Source organism: Macrotis lagotis, chromosome 4 (assembly GCF_037893015.1).
Source record: "Macrotis lagotis isolate mMagLag1 chromosome 4, bilby.v1.9.chrom.fasta, whole genome shotgun sequence".
NCBI lineage: Eukaryota > Metazoa > Chordata > Mammalia > Peramelemorphia > Peramelidae > Macrotis > Macrotis lagotis.
The window spans coordinates 253,013,336-253,038,053 of NC_133661.1; the positions used below are offsets into that span (position 1 = coordinate 253,013,336).

Sequence of the window (24,718 nt, forward strand, 5' to 3'; positions counted from 1 at the left end):
ACTATTATTATAAAATAACTTGCTAACCATCACATAGATGCCTCAAATTCAGTTCTCTTTTTACCTGACCACACTGCTTCCCTGAGAGATAAGAAAATACTTCAGAAGCATTGCCAAGTATTCATGAATCCATGCTAAAGTATACAATTCAACAGTTTTAAAAGGCACAAAGCTTTTACCTGTGGACCTTCCACTCCCCCAAGCCCGGACACTTTTACTTAGTATTTACAATTGTTCCATATGCATTTCAGTTGCTAAATTTCAAGTTGAGAATCAGGATACAACAATATATTCTAAGAAAGGATGACTGCTTTCATCTCTTAGGCTAGGATGTGATCTGGAATAATTAACATGCCCAAAGCTAAACATTTCCATTAGCTACTTGTATGTTTCTCCTGAACCTGAAAACAATTCTTTATGTGACAGTGACAGGGAACCTCTCCTTTCTCCATTTTGCTTCCTTCCTTTCTGAGAATGAAAATTCTTTTGCCATGGGGGCTATGTCTTTGATGCAAAAGAGTCTGAAGGACCTTCCCTGTATTCCCTACTAGTTCCTTCTGCTCTCCCATCTCACCTTCTGAATATTTAGAATGCTGCTGCCTCTTTTCTCTCTGGGGAGATGCTTCTGTGTCCTAATCCCACAATAATGTTTAGTTCAGGATCAGGAGAATGCTAATTTATTCTAAGACTGAATCTTTCTTCAGGGGCACAGGTTCTTTCCTTCCCATAGTGTGACTCTTTATTTATATTAACACCTTGAAATTATTTATTAATTTGATCTTATTTCTAACCATCCTGCCCCAAATACTTTTTTCAGTCTTTTTTCACATTTTCACATTTTTTTTCCCTTCCAAGATTCTCTTTTTCCTTCTATCATTTTAGAATTATTTTCTTCCCAGGTTCTTTATTTTCCTGTTTCTTGTTTGGCTTTGCTTAACTGTGTGAGGAAGCACAGCTCCTCCCTGTATTTAGGGTTGAGTAGTTGCAAGGTCTAATTAGAATACAGTAATATCTTCCTTAATCCTTCACCTGTTTCCCTCTATGTTGCACATTCACATCTGAGAAGGGCACTGGTATTTTTCCTCTCTCTCTCTCTCTTTCTCTCTAACATTAGCTTTTTGCTTGTTGGCTCTGTGAAAACTTTCCCTTGTTTTCAAATGAGACCATTTCCTCTTCTTTGGTGGATGTGCCTTAGTAAGAAATCACATCTTGATTCTTGCTCTAATATCTTTAGTTCATTCATTATCTTGCACTCTGGTTGCAACCCTTTTCCTGTCCCTTCTTCTCCCCCATTCCCTGCCATGATGAGGAAGCTATTTCTTCAAAGAGATAATTTGATTGACCTAAGTTTTCAAACTAAATGGAAGAAAATAGATATGTCATGTACTGAAAGAATACTTCATGTGGGCAAAAACTCAAGTTCTTTCATAAATAGCATTTTTTTTTAGGTTTTTGCAAGGCAAATGGGGTTAAGTGGCTTGCCCAAGGTCACACAGCTAGGTAATTATTAAGTGTCTGAGACCAGATTTGAACCCAGGTACTCCTGACTCCAAGGCCAGTGCTTTATCCACCACACCACCTAGCCACCCCTATATATTGTTTTAAAGACTGTTTTTGAGTAATCTCAGCATTGCTATGTTTATTGAGAGGGACCAAAGATGGATCAATCAATCAAGTATTTTGTTAAGTGTCTACTATGTGCCATGGTTATAAATATAAAAGTGAGATAGTCCCTGTCTCCTAGTAGTTTACATTCTACTAGAAGGGTACTGAATAGTCATAGATAAGAATATATACAAGATATATAAAATAAAGTCACAGTGTTGGATTGGGGAGGTGAACACTGGTAATTTAGAAAATCAGAAAACATTTCTTGAAGGAGGAGGCATTTGAGCTGAATCACATTATGAAAGACTTTAAGTTCTAAGTGAAATTTGATTCTCAATACAAAAAAAGAATTACTAAAGTTTCTTGAGTAGAGGAATGATATGATCAAATCTTCATTTTAGGGATATTTTATTAGAGGTGATTTGGAGAATGAGTTGGAGAGGGAAGAGGTTAGATTCCAAAAGAACTCTTAAATGATTATTGAAGTAATCTAAGGGAGAATTGAAGCAAGAATCCAAGCAAATCTTGTAGCCTTTCAGAATCTCAGTCTTATTACCTATAAAAAGGGATACTAAAACTTGCATTACTTTACAAAGTTGTGGGAAAAGACTTTTGCAAATTTTAATTCTCTGTTTTCAATTCTTTTTTCCCCTTATTCTGAAAGTTCCCTTCCTTGCCTCAACAGGTGACTTCTCTTTTTACTAAGAAAAATTGAGTCAGTTTTCAAGAACTTTCCTTGGTCTAATTCCTATAGTCCAATCTCAAAATCTTATCCTCAGCTCCATCTTCTTAGAGGTCTTGCCTTTATTTTTTATCCTTCCCTTTTTCATTCTCATGATAATTAAAAAAAATCTTGTAGCTTCAGGATACCCAGGTCTATTCTATCTTTACAATGGTGGGTGGGGACAGTAAAGCAAAATTGAAAGAACACTAGACTTGGAATAAGAAGAGTTAGGTTTAGATCCTACCTTAGCCACTATCTTTGTGACCATGGGCTAGTTGTTTAACCTTTGAAAGGTTTAGTTGTTTTTGGAGGTCCCTCCTTCAGCACACTGACAAAACCTCAACACTTGAAATCTCTCTCTCTCTCTCTCTCTCTCTCTCTCTCTCTCTCTCTCTCTCTCTCACTCTCTCTCTGTCTGTCTATCTCTATCTCCCTTTCCCTCCTTCTTACCCACTCTTTCCCTCTCCACTTTGCCCCTTCTCTCCTTCTCTTCAGACTCCCTTCCTCTTCTCCTGCTTTTACCCTTTCTTTCTTTCTCTTCTCTTATCTCTTTTCTTATCTCCTTTCTCCTCTCCCTCTTCTTCCCTCTTTCCTCTCTGACTCATTCCCTCTCCTCCCCTCCTCTCCCTCTCCTTTTCTTCCTTTCCCCTCTGTCCTCTTTCCAACTCTGCCTCTTCTCTCTCCTCCTCTAAATATCTTCCCTTTTCTTCCCCTCCATTTCCCTTATATCTCCTCACCCCCTTTCCTTCATTTTTCCTTTTTCTCCCACTTTCTATTATCTTTTCTTTTGTTAAGAGCTCTGGTAGCTTTACATCATTCTCTCAGTGGACTGTACCACTGACCATTTTTATTATGTGTGTTAATTGCTTGCATCATTAATACACAGTCATTAGCAGCTCCTACTGTTTATGGGGGGAGCCAGGGCATTGGATGCATACTTCCCCCTAAATAATGGTAGGTAGGCACAGGTTGTAAATTGACTGTGTCAGGTCTGCAGTGTCACAAGGCCTTAGCTTTGGGAATTCGCTCTGTATAGACTTTTGTAATGGGGGAGGAAAGCATTAATCCAAATGGCTAATCTGCAGTCTTCCAAAGAGGGGTCTAGACACATAATAAATAACAAATGCTGATTATTTCCTTAAGCAGAGCAGCAGGGAGATGCAAGCAGCCTATTGTGCCCTAAGGAAAGAAAGTCAAAGGACTCAGAGCACAGTCTCTTGGAGTTTGTAGGGCCGGGGGCAGGTGGGTTTGTACAGACTGCTGCAGTGTGAACCTCTTGACTTAATTTTCTCCTCCTGCTGCTTCTATTCCATCTCTGTGCCCCTTTCTCCCCTGAAACTGCACCTTCGGAGTAGCCCATTGCTCATCATGAAGCCTGCTGTGAGCACAATGGTCCCACCAGCCCTCTGGTGCTGAAAGGGCATCTTTGGTGCAGTGCTGGTGCTGAGGCCAGTTATTGACTACCCCCCTAAGCAGCAATCCCTTGCCCCTCCTGCTGCTGCCAGCTCAGCACTCAATGGCTCTACCTTGTGCCCTCCTGTTCTCCTTTTTGCTGTTTCAGCCTCATTTTTGCTCTCCTGTTTTCTTGTTTTCTCTTCAACTGATGTTTTTCTTCTCTTATTTTGTTTCTTTTCTCTCTTTTATGTCCTTGTCTTGGCCTTAGGGTCAGCTCAAATACTTACCTTCTGGGCTTATTTCTCCAGTTATCAGACATTTTGAAGTAGGATTCCACCTCTGCTCTCTGGTTTATGTCCCTGCTTTATGTGTTCTTTGCCTTCCAAAGACAGTTAGATGGTGCGGTGGAAAAAATCCTGATCCAGAATCAGAAAGAACTGAATTCAGAGCTGATCTGACACACTTTATCTTCTGATTGACCTAAGTTTTCAAACCTGGTAGAATATAATAGTCATATCATGGACTGAGGGAATGTTTCACATGGGGAAGAACTCAAGGACTATCATAAACACCATGTATTTATGTGGGACCCTGGGTAAATCATTGTTTCTTCAACTATAAAATGAGGATAATTGAGTACCTACCTTCCAGGGTTGTTGTGAGGATCAATTGATAAAATTTTGTGAAGCACAGCACAGTACTTAATTAATTATTTCTTTACTTCATTATATTTGTTCCAACTATTGGTATCTTTTTCACTTAAAACTAGAATGTAAAAATGACTGCTTTTAAATGGATTTGTTTTGACCTTTGGTTCCTAATATACAGTGGTATATATATACATATATATATATGTGATTATCCATATCTATATATCTATATATATTTATATTTATCTATAGCTCTCTCTATATAAAATTTAATAAACATTAAGTAATGTTTAAATAATTAAGTAATGACAGTTCAGGAAATACAAGAATAAATATGACATAGCCCCCATCTTCTAAGAGCTTTATAATTTATTTCTTAATATGACATAGCTATAATATCCTTTGAATTCCTAAGGGGATATTTTATATAAATATATATATATATATATATATATATATATATATATATATATAGTTAGTCATTAGACACTTGTCATGTTAATATATTCTGTATACTCTTTTCAGTCTTGTATGACTTCTTGTGTTCCTATTTGGGGTTTTGTTAGCAATGATAACTGGAGTAGTTTGCCATTTCCCTCTCCAGCTCATATTATAGATGAGGAAACAGACAAACAGGGTTAAGTGACTTGCTCAGGGTCACATAGCTGGTAAATGTCTTGAGGCCAGATTTGCACTCAGGAATCTAGGCCTGGCACTCTATCCATTGCACCATCTAGCTGCTATTCCTAGAATTCTGATATAGTTGGAACCTCAGAGATCATGTGGCTCAATCCCTTCTACAGCTTCAATAACAAGTGGTCATCTAGTTTCCACTTGAAGACTTAAGAGTGATAAGGACAACTTCTCAAAGGACATCATACTATCTTTAATTGGTTCAGGATTATTAAAACTTTTTCTTATATAAAACTGAAATCTGCCTCTCTGTGATTTTGACCTATTATATTTCATTTTGCTATCTGGGACAGAACAAAAGAACTTTACTCCTTTTTTTCAACTCTGTTCATACTTGAAGATATCAGTCTAATTCTTCCTCCTAGTTCTTCTGTTTTTCCAGGTTAAACATCCTGAAATATTTTCTTAATTTTTTTTGCTTATCAGTTTTTTCTTAATTTTCTTTTCAAATATATTAGTAGCTTTTGTTTATTGTCTTCATTTCTCAATATATGCCATCCTTTTTATCACCCAGAGAGCCTAATCTTGTAATAAAGAATATCTAGAAAGAGAAAGAAGCAAAATAAGTTATAAAATAAGTTGATCAAGTCTGATATCTGTGTTCCATACACATAGTCCTCTCAATTCTCCTGAAACCTATTCTTACATGCAGTAGTTCTTACATGTAGTAGTCTTCTCACCATCCTGATTTCTCTCCTCTCAGTATACCACATAGTTTTGTCAATATCCTACTGAAAATGTAGTACCAGGATCTGAATACAATTGTAATCACCCCAGAATATAGTGGGATTATAAACATAGCATACTTCTGTTAATATATAGTCTAAGATTGCATTGAAAAGGAATGTGATTGGATGAAGTCAATGCTGATCTTGCTCTCATGGGTTCAAATTCAGTCCCTGCCATATACTAGGGAGGGCATATTGCACTCCGCAGATGTGGAGGAGAGTGTTTATGGATAATTTCTGCTAATTAAATAATCTGGAAATTAGTCCACCTAAGTACAAATTATCTAAAAAGAACATACAATTTCATTAGTCACATTGATATGGGAAGATTTTACATATGTTAAATTAATAACATCTTCCCTTCAACAAGTTGCCCCAGGATACACTTTTAAAGTCTTTTAAAGACAAAATTAAAACAACTTTTAAAACTAGCTTTAAAAAAAGTAGCCTAAAATATTCCATTTTCTCAGAAACATATTTTAAAAAGCTGCATAATTCAATAGAGCACACTAACTTTGAAACTGGGGTTTGTTCAGTTCTTCCAGAGACAATGCATTTAGATTTTGCCACTGGAGGAAGGGGGGATTCAAGATATGTGCATCTTCTTTAAAATGTCAGCTGCCTTTTAGCTCTACAATGAAAATTTGAAATAGGAATTTTCTGGTTTAACTCCTGTCTAACACAGTAGTTTATAAACTTCAATGTGAAGAAGACCTTCTAGCTCCTGGGTTTTAGAGTCATAAGATCAAGGGTTGAAACCAGAGCAGCTGGTGCATAGAGTGCCAAGACTGGATGTGCGAATTTAGCCTTAGATATTTTTTAAGTTGTCACTTCATCTTTCTTTGTCTCAGTTTCTTCATCTGTAAAATGAAATTACCATAGCTCCTACCCCCTAGGGTTGTGAGGATCAAATAAAATAATATTTGTAAAGTACTTACTATATTGACTGGCAGAGAGTAAGGGCTATATCAATTATTATTCCCTTCTTTCCCCCTTCTCCTACCTGAGTGACCATAGCAAAGTCATCTTACTGGGCTTTAGTTTAACAACTTAAAAATAGACAAAAACAGATCATTCCCAACCTGTTAACCTCTGAAAGACCACTAAATTATTTCATGGGAGCCATAACTCTGAATTATCAAGCATTGCAATTTTGATCTTTAATTAGTTCCAAAGGTTTTATGTAAAGAAAGGACCTTCACACTCAAAAAGATTGGAAACTACTGGTTGAAATGATCTCCAAGATCCCTTCTAATTCAAAATTCTGTGGTTTTTTGACAATCCAATGCATATTGAGTTTTTTCCATATTGGTACTATGTGTTCTGTAGTCATCTCCACTCTTTGCCTCTATTTTCAATTAATGGAAGGAACACTTTTGTTAAAGCTGAGTAAAGTTATATGGCTGTGTAACTGTTTTGTTTGTTCCTAGGGGACTCAACTGACCACTCTAGTATCACTTGGATCACATTCTTAGCAAATGAGTTAGCTGGCCAGACATCAATCTATCAGTCATCAAGCATTTTGTTAAGCAGTTTCTATATGATAGGCATTGTTTTAGGTACTGTGGTTAAAAGTGCAAAGAATGAAATAATATTTATTTTCAAGACAATATTTTAATGATGGAGACATGCCAATCTGTCTATCATAGGTACAGAACTATTTAGTAACACACTGCCATCTATAGGATAATAATTTTCAATCAACTAATCAACAAATATTTATTAGGTATCTACTGTATGTCTTACTCAAGGTACTGTGGTATACAAAGTGTTGCCCTTATTTGGACAAATAGGGATGTACACAAAACAATTTGAGAACAATTAGACAATATATAATTCTAGTTCTCTTTTTTTATTCATTTTTCAAGTCTATTTCCAGAACCATAAATGTATAGACATTAAAATTGTTCTGGGATTTGGGGTATGAACCTTCTGTGAAGTTCAGGATTTAGAAATAGATAAAATAAAAATCAGAATAATTCAGGAGATAGATCTTACTTCTTGGGAAAACTCATTTAAACTCTTTATATTCTTTTTTTATACTTTATGATATAGAATTATTTAATCTAGGCCTCTTCCAGAGAGATATGTTGGAGTTTGACTGTTTTGAGGTTCTTATTGTAGCTGAATTCTGTTTAGTTCTACTAGTAAATCTGTATTTTGATTGGTAAGAGCTAGCTCTGGGCTAGAGCACCTAATCCTAATCTCTTCCTTTCTTTTAACCTTTCTCATTCCATTCTGTCTTCTCTTTTTCCTCCCAGTTCATTACTGTATTGTGACTTCACTTTCTTCCCTATACATTCTTGATTTAATGGTCAGCCACTTCATTGCTATTCTTCCTCACCCACATCCGAATGCCCTTCTGCCATTTCCATTCCTTTAAAAATTCTGATCATTCATCTTCTACTTCTCCTAAACTCACCAAATACTACTAGATGATACCACAGAGTTCTGTTGACTGGGATCCATTACATATTCACATATCTATCTTCAACAGGGATCTTCTTGCTGCCTGGCAATCTTTTTATTCATCTTTTACAGTTCTCTCTCCCATTCACCATAGCAACTATTTCAAATGTCCTTTATTCGTTTCAAGCTTTCACCTATGCTCAAACCCCGCATTTTCTCCACAGGTGATCCTGCCACCTATTTTACTGGTAAAATCAATACCATTCTTCATCTATTCCCTCAACTTTTGTCCTTCACACTTCCACAATTCTCTGTCTTGCTCTCTGAGGATGGATGAGGAGGTCCACATTTTTGCCGAATAAGTTTGCACTTTTCACCTCATACTTTTCCATCTATTCTAGGACCTTACCCATTAAATTACGATATCTATTGCATTTATCATTACTCTTTGCTTTCTTTATTGACACATATACTTCTGTCTTGTCTTAAAGTTTCCCTAAACCCTGCTACTTATTTAGGCCCATCTCTCCTTTTTTTTTTTTTTTTGACAATTCTGGAAAGAGTAATCTACAATTATAGAACCTTATTTTCCATGATTCATGAAATTGGAAAGTACTTCAGAGATCAAGACCAACCTATATTTATAGAGGAAAGGGAATCCCTTATCACAATGGAATACGTAGTAGTTATCAAACTTATCCTTGAGCAATTGAGATAGAGGTCTTACTATTTCAAAAGGAAGCACATTCCAGTTTTTGGGATTCCAGTCTTAGTTGTCAGGATGTTTTTCCTTGTACTGAGCTTCTTCCATTCAATTAAACAAATACAAATTAAATTTGTACTATGTGCTATGCACTGAGTATAGACAGAGATTTTTAAAATTACATAGCCCTTATTTTCAAAAGAACATTTTTAGAGATCATCTAGTCCAACCTTCCCCATTTTTGGGGGGAGAAAACTGAGGTCCACAGAAGTCAAGTGTCATTATTAAGTACTTTCTCTAAGGACAAAGGCAAGACTCAAATTCAGATCCTCCAATTTCTAAGTCTAGTGCTCTTTCCTTTTTACCATGCATCATTTAGGCAGGATGTAATGTATGTTCAGAATAATATTCTAGATCTCTTCTTCTCCATTCCCTTCTTGAACTCATATTTCCTTAAAAGATATTGAGACTCAAGGGACTAAGGACTCAGCTGAATCAATTCATTGACCTCAAGACATATCATTGTTGAATATCCTTCCCTGCATTGATTAAGTAAATCTTTTAAAAAATTAATTTCATTAAATTTTTCCCAATTACAGGTAAAAATTTTTAACAATAGATTTTTAATATTTTGAGTTCCAGTTTCTCTTCCTGTCTTCCTTTCCTGCCCCCTTCCTTGAGAAGGCAAGTAATTTGATTTTGATTCTAAATGTGAGGTCATGTAAAACATATTTCCATATTAGCCACATTGTAAAAGAAAACACAAGCAAAATAAAACAATAAAAATAAAATAAAAAAATGTTGAGGCAGCTAGATGGTGCAGTGGATAGAGTACCAGCCCTGGAGTTAGGAGGACCTGAATTTGAATCCTCATGTGTTGGCCTCACACACTTAATACTTAGTTGTGTGACCTTGGGCAAGTCACTTAACCTATTATCTTGTAAAAACAAAAGCAAACAATAAAAGAAAGTAAAATGTGCTTCAGTTTTCAGAGTTCCATAGTTTTCTCTCTGGAGGTGAATAGCAGTTTTCATCATGGGTCTTTTGGAATTGTTTTGGATGATTGTTTTGATCAGAATAGTTATGTCTTCCACTGTTGATCATCCTTACAATATTGCTGTTAATTGATATAATGTTCTTCTTTTTTTACTCACTTTACTTTTAGTTTATTTATGTCTTCCCAGGTTTTTCTGAAACCATCTGTTCATCTTTTCTTATAGTACAGTGGTATTCCATCACAATCATATTACAACTTGCTTATTTTCCAGTTGATGGGCTTTCCTAAACTTCTAATTCTTTGCTGCCACAAAAAGAGTTACTATAAATATTTTTGTAAAAGTAGGTGCCTCCACCCTCCCCTTTTGTGATATTTTTGGGATATAGAATTAATAGTGGTAATGGGTCAGAGGGTATGAATATTTTTCTAGTCCTTTGGGAGAAGTTCGAAATTATTCTCTAGAAGGGTGGAACTATTTCACAACTCCACCAATGATGCATTAGTATCCCAGTTTTTCCACATCCCTTCTAGCATGTCATTTTCTTTTTCTGTCATATTAGTCAACATGATAGGTATGAAATGGTATCTCAGAACTGACTTAATTTGTATTTCTCTAATAAGTAATAATTTAGAGCATTTTTCATGTGACTATTGATAGCTTTGATTTCTTCTTCTGAAAAGTTCCTGTTCCCTTGGCTATTTATCAACTGGGAAATTTATTTTTATAAATTTGGGTTAGTTCCTTGTATATTTGAGAAATGAACTCTTTGATAAACTTGCTACAAAATACAACCCCTTTCTGTTTTCTACTTTCCTTCTAATTTTGGCTGAATTAGTTTTGCTTGTGCAAAATCTTTTAATGTTATATAATTAAAACTGTCTATTTTAAATCTCATAATGCTCTCTATCTCTTGTTTTGTCATAAACTTTTCCCTAATCCATAGACAAGTACATTTTCCCATGCTCTCCTAATTTACTTATGATATCATGCTTTATGTTTAAATCATTTATTCATTTTTACCTTATCTTGATACATGGTGCAAATGTTGGTCTTTGCCTAGTTTCTGCCACGCTGCTTTCTAGTTTTCTTAATTTTTGTCAAATGTTGAGTTCTTATCCTAAAACCTTGGATCTTTGAGTTTATCATACACTAGATTTCTTTGGTCATTTGCTTCTGTGCATTGTGTACCTAATCCATTCTACTGTTCTACAGCTCTATTCCTGAGTCAGTAACTGTTGTTTTGATGATTAGCAGTTTTTAATATAGTTTGAAATATGGAACTGCTATGCTACCTTGCTTAACATTTTTTCATTGATTTCCTTGATATTTTTGACCTTTTATTCATCCCAGTGAATTTTATTATTTTTTACTAGCTCTATAATATAATTATTTGGTAGTTTGATTTGTATGACCCTGACTAAGTAAATTAACTTAAGTAGAATTGTCATTTTTATTATATTGACTTGGCCTACTTATGAGCAATTACTATTTCTCTCTGGTTTAGATCTGTCTTTATTTGTGTGAAAGGTGTTTTATGATCATGTTCATGCAGTTCTTGATTTGTCTTAGCAGTAGGATCCCAAGTATTTTGAATTGTCTACATTTATTTTAAATGGAATTTCTCTTCCAATTTTCTCCTGATGGGTTTTCTTGGCAGTATATAAAAATACTTATGATTTGTGTATTTTATATCTTGCAACTTTGCTGAAGCTGTTATTGCTTCAACTAATTTTTTAAATGATTTTCTAGGTTTCTCTAAATATACTATTGTATCATCTGCAAAGTGTGATAGTTTTATTTCTTTGTTGCCTATTTTTATTCTTTATAAATTTCTTATTGTTAACTGTGATTCAAAAGTGTTTTCTTTCATTCCCTACATTACAAGAAGCCAAGTCAGGCCTAGCTCAGAATAGCATGAATATAAATGAATATGATGTAAGGAAAAATGTGAAAGGGTTAAAGAGGAGACATTAGGAAAATTCTTCTAGAAGAGAAGAGAAAAAAGAGATCACTTTCAACTGGAGGAGGTTGGGATAGTTTCAGGGAAAAGGTGTCCCTTGACCTGGGCCTTGATGGAAGAGAGGATTTCATTAGGGAATGTGTTCTAGGCATTGAGAATGGCTTGTATGGAGAGAATGCAGGATGCAATTGGGGAATAGCCAGTAGTCCAGCTGGATTGGACTATAGGATTCATAAAGGTTAGTAAGGTGAATTGGAATAAAATATCATAAGTCTAATCCATTTTCCACATGAACACTCTTCATGTACTTGAAGACAGATTTCATATACCCCCTAAGTCTTCTTTTCTTTAGTCTAAGCATTCTTACTTCAGTTCTTAAATTTGGTCTTCATATCCCTGGGGCATCCTGAAACCTTTTTAAGAGGATCAGCAAGATCAAAATTATTTTCATAATAACATTAATACATTATTTGCTTATCAAAATGCTCCTTTCTTTTCCAACTACTGATTTTCTTCATGTACTTAGACCAAAATAAACAGATAAGAGACTCCAACTGTTGTCTATTATGCCAGACAGTAAAGAAATTGCCAGAATATGTAAAACAATACCATTCTTCTCAATACTTTTTTAAAAAAATTGTAGTTTTTCACAAAAATATGTTATTTGTTAGCACATTATGGGTTTATTATTGTTGTTTTTAAATGAATTACTAAATATTTAAAATATTGTGATAAAAACAAATGTTTTAATTTCTACTGTGGTAAATATTAATAGGACAGCTAGATAGCACAGTGAATAAAGTGCCAGGTCTGTAGTCTGGAAGATTCATCTTCTTGAGTTCAAATCTGGCTTCAGACACTTACTAGCTATATAATCCTGGGCAAGTTTCTTTAACCCTGTTGGCCCCAGTTTTCTCATCTGTAATATGAGCTAGAGAAGGAAATGGAAAATTACCCCCATTACAAATGGGGTCATGAAGAGTTGGACAAGACTGAAATGACTAAAAACAAAGTATTAATAGACATAGCCCACATAAACAAAAGCCCTTTGGGGCCCTTTTTAAGATGTAAAGGGGTCCTGAGACCAAAAATGTTTGAGAACTGCTGCTTTCTTCAATCCTTGAATGTCATATTTTGAGTCTCTAGCCCTCTCCTTGGGTCACTTTCCTAAGCTTATGTTATAGCTCTCTAATGTGTTTTTAAAAATATAGTGCCAAGAACTGAATATGTGTCTTAATTAGGGCAGGAAACAATGGACCCTTTTAAGACTCCTTGGTTATGGAGAGTGTTTTTGTTAATATAGCTGAAAATTATGTTGGTTGTTTTGACAATTGTATTTCTCTGTTGACTCATACTGAACTTTCAGTTCACTAATTGCCACCACCTACCCCACTCACAAATTCAGCTCTTAGTCTCTTCTAAAATAATGGATTTATATTAATCCAACTATACATGGAATTTATTCTTATTGATCTTTTTTTGTCAGATTTATCCCATTGTCTTTATCCATTAATTTGTTTTGTGTTGATAGTCCAATCCAACTTAGCAACACTGATAATTTGATGAACGTGCTATTTATGCCTACATCCAAATTATTGATAAAAATGTTGAAGGGGGGGGGCGGCTAGGTGGTGCAGTGGATAGAGCACCGGCCCTGGAGTCAGGAGTACCTGAGTTCAAATCTGGCCTCAGACACTTAATAATTACCTAGCTATGTGGCCTTGGGCAAGCCACTTAACCCTATTGCCTTGCAAAAAAAAATGTTGAAGAGAAGCAGGCCAAGAACACCATGACTATGCTCAATCTTCACTTTGGTGCTAACCATCATCACATCCATATCATCACTCTTCTATCTTCAAATGCATCATCTTAGTCTTTGCTACTTGAAATCTGGCAGTCAGCTTGGAAATCTGGTCCTTGCACCAAAGGAGGCATTGTAAACAAAAATAACAGACAATCCCCATGAGGATACACAAGAGAAGAGAAGAGAAGAGAGGCAGACAGATACTTTAACCATGAGAGATTTGGAGTCAAAAGGTTAAGCCATTTCAGTGAGGACCAGGCTTTCTTTCCATCCTCCTAGAACTTGTTCCACACATTCTGAACTGAGCCCATATGGGTATGAACATCATTGAAGTTATCAGGAATGCAGGTGTAGGACTCCTTCTCCAAGAAAGCACATATCTCTCCCCCTCTCCATCCCAAGGAAATCTAGAGCTAGCCCATTTTGAAGGGCCACAGTCCTGAGTACTACACTTCTCTATAACACTTATAGTCTCATTGATGAAAGCTTATAAAAACTTGTTCATTTTGTTCAGGAGGGTGGGGCTGAGAGCCCCCTGTCATGAAGGTCAGGTCCTACTAAAGAGGATAAGTAGCAGATACCTATGTGGCTGCATACATGTGTGTTGTTTCAGTCATGTTTGATTCTTTATGACCCTATTTGGGTTTAAAAAACTGAGGCAAAAGGGATATATATATATATATATATATATATATATATATATATATAACACAAAGCAGACCTTGGAGGGAAGCTTCTTAGAGAAAATGGTGCTTGAATCTTGAGAGAATAAGGGATTCCAAGAAGGAGAACTTTGCTCTTGTGGGAGTCATCTGGTCTAGTTTTATGTGAGGAATAAATAGCATGTAATACTATGTAACACAGTTTAGTGTAAGTATAATATAATCTAATATAATATGTAGTATAGTAAAGGATATATAATGTAATATAGTAAGAATGCTGGAAAGATAGGCTAGGACCAGGTTTTGAAGTGTAAATAGAGAAATGTATATTTATTTTAGAGGTAATAGGAAACCATTGGACTTTATTCAGAGGGGACAGGGCAGTGATATAGTCAGGCCTGTGATTTATGAATATTTTTGGCAACTATGGAAGATGAAATGAAGAAGGGAGAGACTGGGGATAGGGTAAGCAATAAGGAGTTCGCTGAAATAGTCTAGGTAAGAGTAGGGCTTTGAGTAGGATCATGATTGAGTGAAAAAGAGAGAATGGGCTATGTGTAAGAGATATATTAAGGATAGAATCAACATGATTTGGTAACAGATTTAATATATGGAGGGAGTAAGAGTGAGGCATCAAGGATGATGCTGAACTTGTGAATTTGGACTGGAAGGAAATGGAGCCCTAGGCAGTTGGATAGAGTCCTGGGCTTGGAGTCAGGAAGACTTGATTTCAGATTCAGCCTCAGACACTTAACTAGCTGTGTGACCTTGATTACATCACTTCATCACTGCTTTCCTCAGTTTCTAAACTGTAAAATGAATCTAACAATAGCACCTACCTCCTATGTACAATGTGAGGTTCAGATAAAATAATATTTTATGAAAGTGCTTATCATAGTATCTGGAATGTTTTAGGTGCTTATAAATACTTAGACACTTCTCTTATCCCTAATAGGGAAGTTCAGAAGAGGGGTGAGTTTGAGGAGGAAAAAATATTGAGTTTGGGATGTTCGGTTTGAAATGTTCAATGGGCAATTGGTGATCTGAAATCAGTATTCTGCAGAATAGCTAGAGCCGGATATATATGTAGGATTCATCTGTATAGAGATAATCATTGAACCCTTTGGTGCTGATAGGGTGATTAAGTGAGATAGTATGAAAATAGAGACCCCAGGATAGAGCCTTGGGGCATACCCATAGTTTGTGCATGTGACTTATTAAAGAGAAAGGTTGTTTTGTCAGAGGTTAGAGTAAAGGAAAGGAAGTGGGGGGACAATATCAAGGGGTTGTAAGTTGAAAAATGTGTAAAAGGGAGCTGTTGGAGGTTTTAGGAGAGAAGAGAGAGTTTGGAATAGCCACTGTGTTAAGTGGAATAGAAAATCATTTATCTCCCTTTACAATCTGATCCACTCTCATTGCTTTAGTGATCACTTCCAACTAGATGGCTCTAAAATTTATGTCTCCATCTTGGATCTCTCTCTTGATAAATCTCCCTGCTTATGAATTTCTAGTAATCTGCAAGACTGTTATACTTCCCATATCTAAAACTTTTCCTAATCTTCTTTACCATCAACAAATTCAAAATTCTCCTCTTAATTTTCCTTTGTATTGTACTTGCCTAAGTTTGAAACCTTGAAGTCATCTTGAACTCTTTTAGCTCTCTCTCACACCCTAAATCCAATCAACTGCTAAGTTCTCTTGATTCTCCTTCTATAATATTTTTTTTTGCATTTGACCCTCCTCTCCTCTCCCATTGCAACTACCTGCCTTATTCTCTCAGCATCTCTTATCTGTTTTTTTGTCATAACCTCCAAACTGCTTTATTTGCTTCCAGTCTCTTCTCTTTCTTATCTATCTTTCATATTCTACCACAATAATTTTTTAAATCTATACTTTGTCTACTAAATGGGACTAAAGCTAACACAAGCTAATACAAGCCCCATAGGTATTTTAGGCCATTGCCAATCTGGCTCCTATGTACCTTTTCCACCCTGAATACTACTAAATTTTATGAGGGTAGATATTGCAGTCAAGTCAAAATTTTACTAGGTACCCCCATCTTTTCCTATCCTTTTTCACCTTTGTATTTCTGTGGATGCCATTCCTTATATCTCTACCATCTCTATCATTTCTACCATTGTTAATCCTCTTCCTTCAATGCCCATGTCAGGTTCAGTTCCTCTTTGTTCCCCCCAAAAGCCTTCCCTGATCCTGTTCAATTAGATACTTCCCTCCCCTAAGTATTACTACCTGAAATTTTTACAGGGGCAAAATTCTGTATGTGGGTGTTTGTGTATGTGTGTATGTTTGTGTGTGTGAATATGTGTGTGTTGGGCAGTGGGGATGGGCAGACTGCCACAAAAGCATCAGGGAAGACAAATTTTCAGAGGAGTATATCACAAGCTACAGTTGTGGAGGAAGTGGGCAGAAGATCCTGAGAAGGGTCACATTACAGGAAGGAAGCCTGTATGCCCTACCCCCCGCTTCACATTTTAAAAATAAGATTCATGGGCGCCTTTTGTTTCTACATCATATTCATTTCTATTTCTACATCCTCTCATCCCAACACTGGACCCTATCTTTTAATAAAGAAAAACAATTAAGTAAAAACAACTTATGTAGTGATCACTCCAAGCAATGTGTGCCATATAATTTGCAACCTCCCATCTTTTTATTTAGAGGAAGGAGGTATGTTTATATATCCTATTTTATCATTGATAGGAGTAATCCTTGTAGAGAGAGGGTTCACCATGCTTAGCTTCACCATCAACAACAATTATTGACAAACTGCCAGAGATGAGCAAGTAAACATTAAGAATACTAGGGAATGGCAGGCCTCCCAAACCAGCAGCTCTGCTGCTGTCCCAGTTCCCTAGAACTATGATTTTGGGGACATCCTGTATATGTCATCTCCCCCAATACAGTATTAAAGTTTTGAGAGAAGAGACTAGTTATGTTCTTCTAATTGTATTCCCTGCCTAGGATATGACTTTGCACATATGCATTTAATAATTTTAAAAAATTCATTCATTCATTTATTCTACTCTTTGCACTATGACTCCATTTCTCCTTTTTCAAATGAATTTATTTTAATACACACACACATATATCTACATATAAAACTGTGACATGTCCTAATTCTCCTGCTTGGTCCATAAGCTTCTTGAGAACAGAGCCAGGGCCTTATTTTATCATTGTATCCCCCCAGCTAGGAAGTGACTGCTACTGAATAAAATGTTAAGTGGAGTTGAATCAAATGGAATTCTACTGATGCTCCTTTAACTGTCCCTTATGGCCTAACACCATCATAGCCACTGGCCATTGCTTAGATGAAATTACCAACTAAAACAAATTGCTCAGTGACTCCTTAAGAGTAATTAATATTTATACACATGTTTAATCTTCAGAGTACTTTACTGACATTAGCTATTTGTGATGTTATGTATATGATCCCTATTAAGAACTCTGGCTGAAACCCACAGATTCACTTTAATTTGTAAATGAGTCAAGACTTTAATATAAAAACCAAAGATGAAAGGGGTGTATATCCTTTCAATCTTTTTGTGTTTCTGTATCTAAGAAAAGTTAACAAGCATTTATTAAATGTTTATTAAGGGTTGAGCAATGAGGATACAGAGAAGGGCAAAGGACAATGCCTATCCTCAAGGAGCATGCATTCTTTGATAGAAGCAACATATAAGTAACTATGTACAAGTATATCTATCTCTATCTCTATCTCTATCTCTATCTCTATCTCTATCTCTATCTAATCTATCTATATCTATATATCAGTCTAAATGTATACCTATATATCTATGTATACACACATATATTTATTAAAGATGTACACATATATGTAGATATACACATGCGTGCATGCACATACCAATACATATGTATATGTACGTGTATGTATGTGTATATATATATATATGTGTGTGGTGGGAAAGTAGACTTGCATTCAGTAGACAACAGATAATTAGATGTGATTTTTTAGTCACAGAATATTACAATTGGAAAGGGACCTCAGATATCATCTCTTCTAGGATGATGCCTTTCTTTTTATATTTTAAACAAACAAAGCCCAGAAAAAGTGAAATAACTTATCCCAGGTCACAGTTCAAATTAGTGGTAAAGTCAGGAACTGAACTTTGATTTCTTGACTATCAGTCCAATGTGCTTTCCATCACACTATTATGGTATATCTCTTCTAAATTCAAACTTTCCTGCTGCATTAACCAAAATACAATGTAACCAGTCTATATAAACTTCAATACATAATTTTCAGTGTAGTTCAGTCTTTGCTAGGGTCTATACTTCTATTTCATATTGGTACCAGAATAGTAATGTAAACTTGACCAGGAATGGACTTATTCCATGTTAAATGAGAAAAAGTAGTCTTTAATTTTCCTTGTTTCTCATATAGATTATCCATGTAAATAGCTTTTGATATGCTAAGAAAAAAAACTCTTTTTTATCCGTAAATTTGTAATATTATGATCTAAAGTATATCATTATTAGATGTATAGAAAAATAATTTTTAATAAAAAATCTGCAGTAAAGGCAAGTCAAGGAGTGTTGAATGACTCATTCTGAGCATCTAGAAGCCTTGAAGACTCTCCAATGATGTTGGGGGTAATAATAATAATAATAATAATAATAATAATAATAATAATAATAATAAATAATAAACAGCATACATTTAAATTGAATTTAAAAGCTTGAAATTTCCTTACAAAAAATTTTTTGGATAGATAGCAAAGGTACATATGAAGAAACTAAATTTGAAAGAGGTTAAAGTGACTTGCCTGAGACCCCCAAATTAAGGACATAACAGCCATTATTTTAACTCATGTCTTTTAACTTCAAGACCAATGTTAACATCCACTAAATTGCATTGCCTCTCAAAGTAATATATACAGCAATATACCTTGAACATTTTCTGATGAAGGAATCTTCTTATTCTCTTCCTTTCTCTGCTAGTCTCCTAATTTGCACTCACCCATGCATTGAGGCCCCAGAGGACAGCTGTGTCCTGGGTTTCTCCCTCAATATCCTTCCTCTTCTTCTCAGATGCTACTGAATGGAGTTGGAAAAAGTCATGTGATTGCACTGAATAGGACCCTCCCCCCCCCAAATCCTGGTTAGAATTTTTCTAATCCTAACAAGGACTCTCACCAAAGCAAGGCAATCCCTTTTATATTTCTTTAATTGATTCTCTGCCCGACTCTTTATAAAGCCTATTCCAAATCTTCCTCTCCTCCACCCTCTCAATTTTGGACTAGGATTTTATTGAGATGCTGTGACCTTCCATTTTTCCACTTCCTCTTCACTATCCTTCCCTTTTTCCCCACATTAATCTTTGATAACGGGATAACCCTTCTCTTTGACAAACTAACTCTATACATATACCTTTGAACTTACCCCATTTACTTCTCTGTCTTCTCTAGCAACCAATTCCACAATCACTTACCTTGTTAATCTTCAGTTTCTTCCTACCTACTAATTTCTTCCCTACTGCCTGTAGAGATACCCAGTTAAAATCTTCAATAGTTATCAAATATCATTCTATTTCTCTCCCTTATTCAACTAAATTCTTAGAATAAGTTGTCTGTCCTCAATGTTTCTATTTCTTCTCCTCTTATTCACTCCTAAATCTCCCACAAGCTTATTTCTGATCTCAACAGCCAGTTGAAATTGCTCTCCTCAAGTTACCAATGACTTTAATTGCTAAGTTTATTGGATCTCTTTCAGTTCTCATCAATCTTGATCTTTCTGCAAGTTTTGACACTATTGTTCCTCTCCTTCAGGATGCTCCTCCTCTTTTTTCATTTTTGCTTGTTTATTTTTTGGGTTTTTTTTTTTTGGTGACACTATTCTATCCTGACTCTCCTTCTAGTTGCTGTTTCATCATTATCCCTATCATTTCCACTAATTTATGGTTATCTGCCAAATCTCTGTTGGATCTTCTCATGTCTTATTTATTTTAATGACTGTATCAGCTCTCTTAAGTTCAATTATAATGTCTATGTGTTTAATTTCTTTCTTTCTTTCTTTCTTTCTTTCTTTCTTTCTTTCTTTCTTTCTTTCTTTCTTTCTTTCTTTCTTTTGAGGGGAAGAGGGTAGGATTCAGGTGGCTTGTGCAGTAGCACACAACTAGTAAGTGTCTGAGGTCAGAGTTGAACTCAGTTCCTCCTGACTCCAGAGCCACTGCTCTCTCCACTGTGTCCAACTAGAGGCCCCTATGCAGTTAACATTGGACTGCCTATTGGACAGACCATAGTGACCCAAATGTATCATGTCCAAAACAGATCCTATTATTCCCCTCTGCCCCAAAACCTCCTTCTTTTCTATTTTTTTTTAATTTCTCTTGAAGGCACCATCACCCTTTCCAGTCTTCTGGGTTCACAATTTCAGAATTTCTCTGAACTGCTTTTTCTTTCTAACCCCATATGTCCATCAATTTGTCAAAGGAGGTGCTTGAATTCAATCTTAAAAGAAATAAGGGATTCTATGTATAGAGGGGGTAAGGGAATGGATTTTAGGCATGGAGGAGAGTGAAGGAAGAGAGGGAAAATATAATATCCTATGAAGAGCAGCAAGAAAACCAATATAGCTGGACTGTAGATTGTGGGAAGAAGAGTAGATATAATGAATCCAGAAAGACAAATTGGGGTCAGGTAGTGAAGGTTATTAAGAACCAGGGAAAAAAGAGATTTTATATATATGTATATATATACATACACACACACACACACACACATATACATATATGCTAAAGGCATTAGGGAGCTATTGGAGCTTATTGAATAGGAGAGTGACATGGTCAGATCTCTACATTAAAAAAATCATTTTAGTAACTACTAAAATTTAGTAACTACTAAATTTAGTAACTACTAAAATAACTACTATAACTACTATAACTAAAGTAACTACTATTCTAGAGGACAGTTTGAGATGGAGAGACAACTGAGGCAGAAAGATTAATTAGGAGCTTATTGCAAGAGCCCAGGTAAGGAAATTAGGGTTCTGAAAGCATTAGGGAAATGAATGCATCTATAACAGATATTTGTCTCCCACAAAGATATCTATGCCTTTCCTTAATAAACTGTTTGCTTAGAAATGAAATTCTAGTTTTGTATTTATTTTATTTGCTCACATGTCATTTTTACTTTTTATTTACCTAAATGCTTACATGTTGTTTTTCCCAGTATAACATGCGCTCTTTGAAGGCTAGAAGTATTTCATTTAAATTTTTTCCAAGGGCCCAAACAGTACAATAACACATAATGGATTTTTGATAAATATTTATTGAATTGAATGGACTATATATCTGAACCTGCCTGACAAGTCTTATGGCCCTGTATGTGATTTATTGGGAAATAATCAAAAACAAACATATTCAGGGTAGAAGGTTAGATATACCTGTTCTCCCCACCTCTAAAGCCATATCAATTTTGTTCTCAGGACAAACAATCCTTCCTCCTATCATTTCAGCCCCTCTATTTGTGGACAGTAAATACTGAATTCAAAAAACTGAATGCACAACTAATTAGAGGACCCAGTTGGAACACAAGTACTTTTGCTAGATATAGTTTTTAATATTTTTTTAGTATGGGCCCTTTGCTTGGCAAGATTTCTTATTCCTTCTATGTCCCCCCAACCCCTACCCAAATGCCAAAAGTCTCATAAACCAGAAGCTATATACTTTGAAGGTTAAGGCATTTTGGTTTTAGAAAGCTTAGAAATTAAACAACTGCTGCTATTCTTCAACATTACTGTAAGCATCATAGAATAAATAGGTCTGAAAAGGATTTTAAGAGATCATCTATTTCTTGTCTTTTGACATACTAATACTCAAACTATATCAGATATTAAAAGGTGTTAGGTTTTTTATTTTGTTTCCCAACAACTTTTCAAAGGATCCTACATGTTAGAGCTTCAAGAGACTTTAGAGATTATCTAGTGTAACCTTATTTTACAGATGAGAAACTGAGACCCCAGAGATTAAATAATTTGGCTAAAGCTACACAGATCCAAAATGGGATTGAACCTATATTTGACTCTTTCCACTATACTTCTCTATTTCTTCAATAATATGAAGAAACATACATTATTTTTATCACAAGACCAAAATGGCATCACAGGTGAGAGATTCAGGAAATTTTTGCTGTAAACTAGGGTACCATTGTATATTCAAATAGTTTCCCAATTTATAAAATTGCATAAATTAGAGATTTTTCTTATCAAGGCGGTCAAATATATATATATACATATATATATACTATATGTATATTATATATATACATATATATATAAATATATAATCTTAACTTAAGTATTGAATAATTTGAGATTTACTTGCATTTTCTTAACAATGAAATACCCCAAAAGCACTTCAAAAATTTTTATTTGACTTCCATTGTTAAAAAAGCAAATGACTCATCATTTTATACTTATAGAATAAATATAATGGGTTCAAAATAATTGTTATACATTGTTCAAAATTTTTAATCTCATGGATAACTATTTACTTCAAAAAATCATATAGATATTTTATCTAAAATATAAGTGGATGTAAGATGGCAGTTATACATAAAATAACATCAGTGATGAAGTTTAGTTTTATGTAATTAATGAAAAAAACTAAATTTTGGAAGGGACTGTTTCAAATTCACTATTATATCTTTTAGACTTTTTTGACAGTTCCAACTGATTTCAAACTATATATATTTAGAGAATTATATTTATCCCCAAATTTGTTATACTTAAGTATTATTATAATAAATATAGTATACAGGCAACTAGGTGGCGAAGTGGATAGAGCACTGACCCTGGAATGAAGAGGACCTGAGTTCCAATCCGACCTCAGACACTTAATAATTACCCAGCTGTGTGATTCTGGGCAAGTCACTTAACCCCATTGCCTTTCAAAACAAAAAACAAAAAAAGACTCACAAATAATATCAGCACAAAAAAAAGAAGTGTTCAGGAGACGTGTGTTTCTATCTTGACTGAGCAAGTTAATTCAACAGGTGTTTCCTGCTTGCCATGTGCAAGGCATTGTGATAGGTCTTGGAAATACTTGGGGAGATATAAGAAATGTATAAATGATTAGTGTGTGTGTGTGTGTGTGTGTGTGTGTGTGTGTGTGTGTGAGAGAGAGAGAGAGAGAGAGAGAGAGAGAGAGAGAGAGAGAGAGAGAGAGAGAGAGAGAGAAGATTGAGATTGCTTTGAGGGAAGAGAATCATGGAAAGAGAAACCATCTGAGTTAGACCTTAATGGAAGAGAAGGATTTTGACAGGTGAAGAAAAGAATGGGGAGTGCTCTAGTAATGGGCAATGGACTGTACAATTGTAAACCACTTAACTCTTCTGTAAAATGAAGGGGTTGCTCTAGATGCACTCTAAAGTCCCTTTTAACTATCATTTTGTAATATTCAGCATATTTTATCCTTCATGTCAACCATTTTTTTTTTCTAGTGTCAAACATCCTTGATACAGTACTGTAGGAAGCAGGTCCTGGAATTTTAAGACCTGGATTTTAAATTCTGGCTCTGCCACTTCCTGTGCATAGATGACTTCACCCCTCTGGACCTCAGTTTCCTTATCTATAAGAGGATTAATTTAATGACCTCAAAAGCCTATTCAAACTGTGTGATCTTATGATTTCTATATGACATGGATATAGGTATGGATTCCCTCATTATCATAGAGACTATTAAAGCAGCTGGGGCAGCTAGGTGATATGGTAGAGTACTGGGTCCCAGAGTTTCCTGAGTTCAAATTAAGCTTCAGACACTTCCTTGCTGTGTGACCCTGGGCATATCATTTAACCCTGTTTGCCTCAGTTCCCTTATTTGTAAAAATGATCTACCAAGAAAATCCCAAATGAAGTCATAAAGGGTTGAACACATCTGAAAAATAGATTGAATAACAAATTATAGCAGCTAGATAGGCCAGTACATAAGGCACTGCATTTAATGAGTAAGACCTAACTTTGAATCCTGTCTAGGATACTTATTAAGTGATTATGGGCAAGTTACCTAGCCTTTCAATCTTATTTTTTTTCATATGTTAGATGAGTATAATAATAGCACTTTACTTTGCTTAAGGGTGTTATTATGGGACTCAAGTGGGTCTAATCTATGTACAAGGCTTTTTAAAGCATAAAATGTTAATATTATAATGTTACATTAATAATTATGGTTGACATTTTATAAAATGCCTTATGCAATTTTTATTTCATTTGGTCTTCCCAACAATTATATCAGGTAGGTGCTATTATTATTTTCAAATAAGAAAACTGAGACTGAATGACTTGCTCAAGATAAAAAAAATTGAGAGATTGTGTACATGACTATGTTTTTTTTCTTATTTTGTAT

General features: G+C 35.2%; 1 protein-coding gene across 4 annotated transcripts in view; it reads left to right on the top strand.

Moving 5' to 3' along the window:
- The window catches only part of LOC141522388 (zinc finger protein DPF3), a 317,782-nt gene that overhangs the window by 196,006 nt on the left and 97,058 nt on the right, over positions 1-24,718 (top strand). The window lies entirely within an intron of this gene.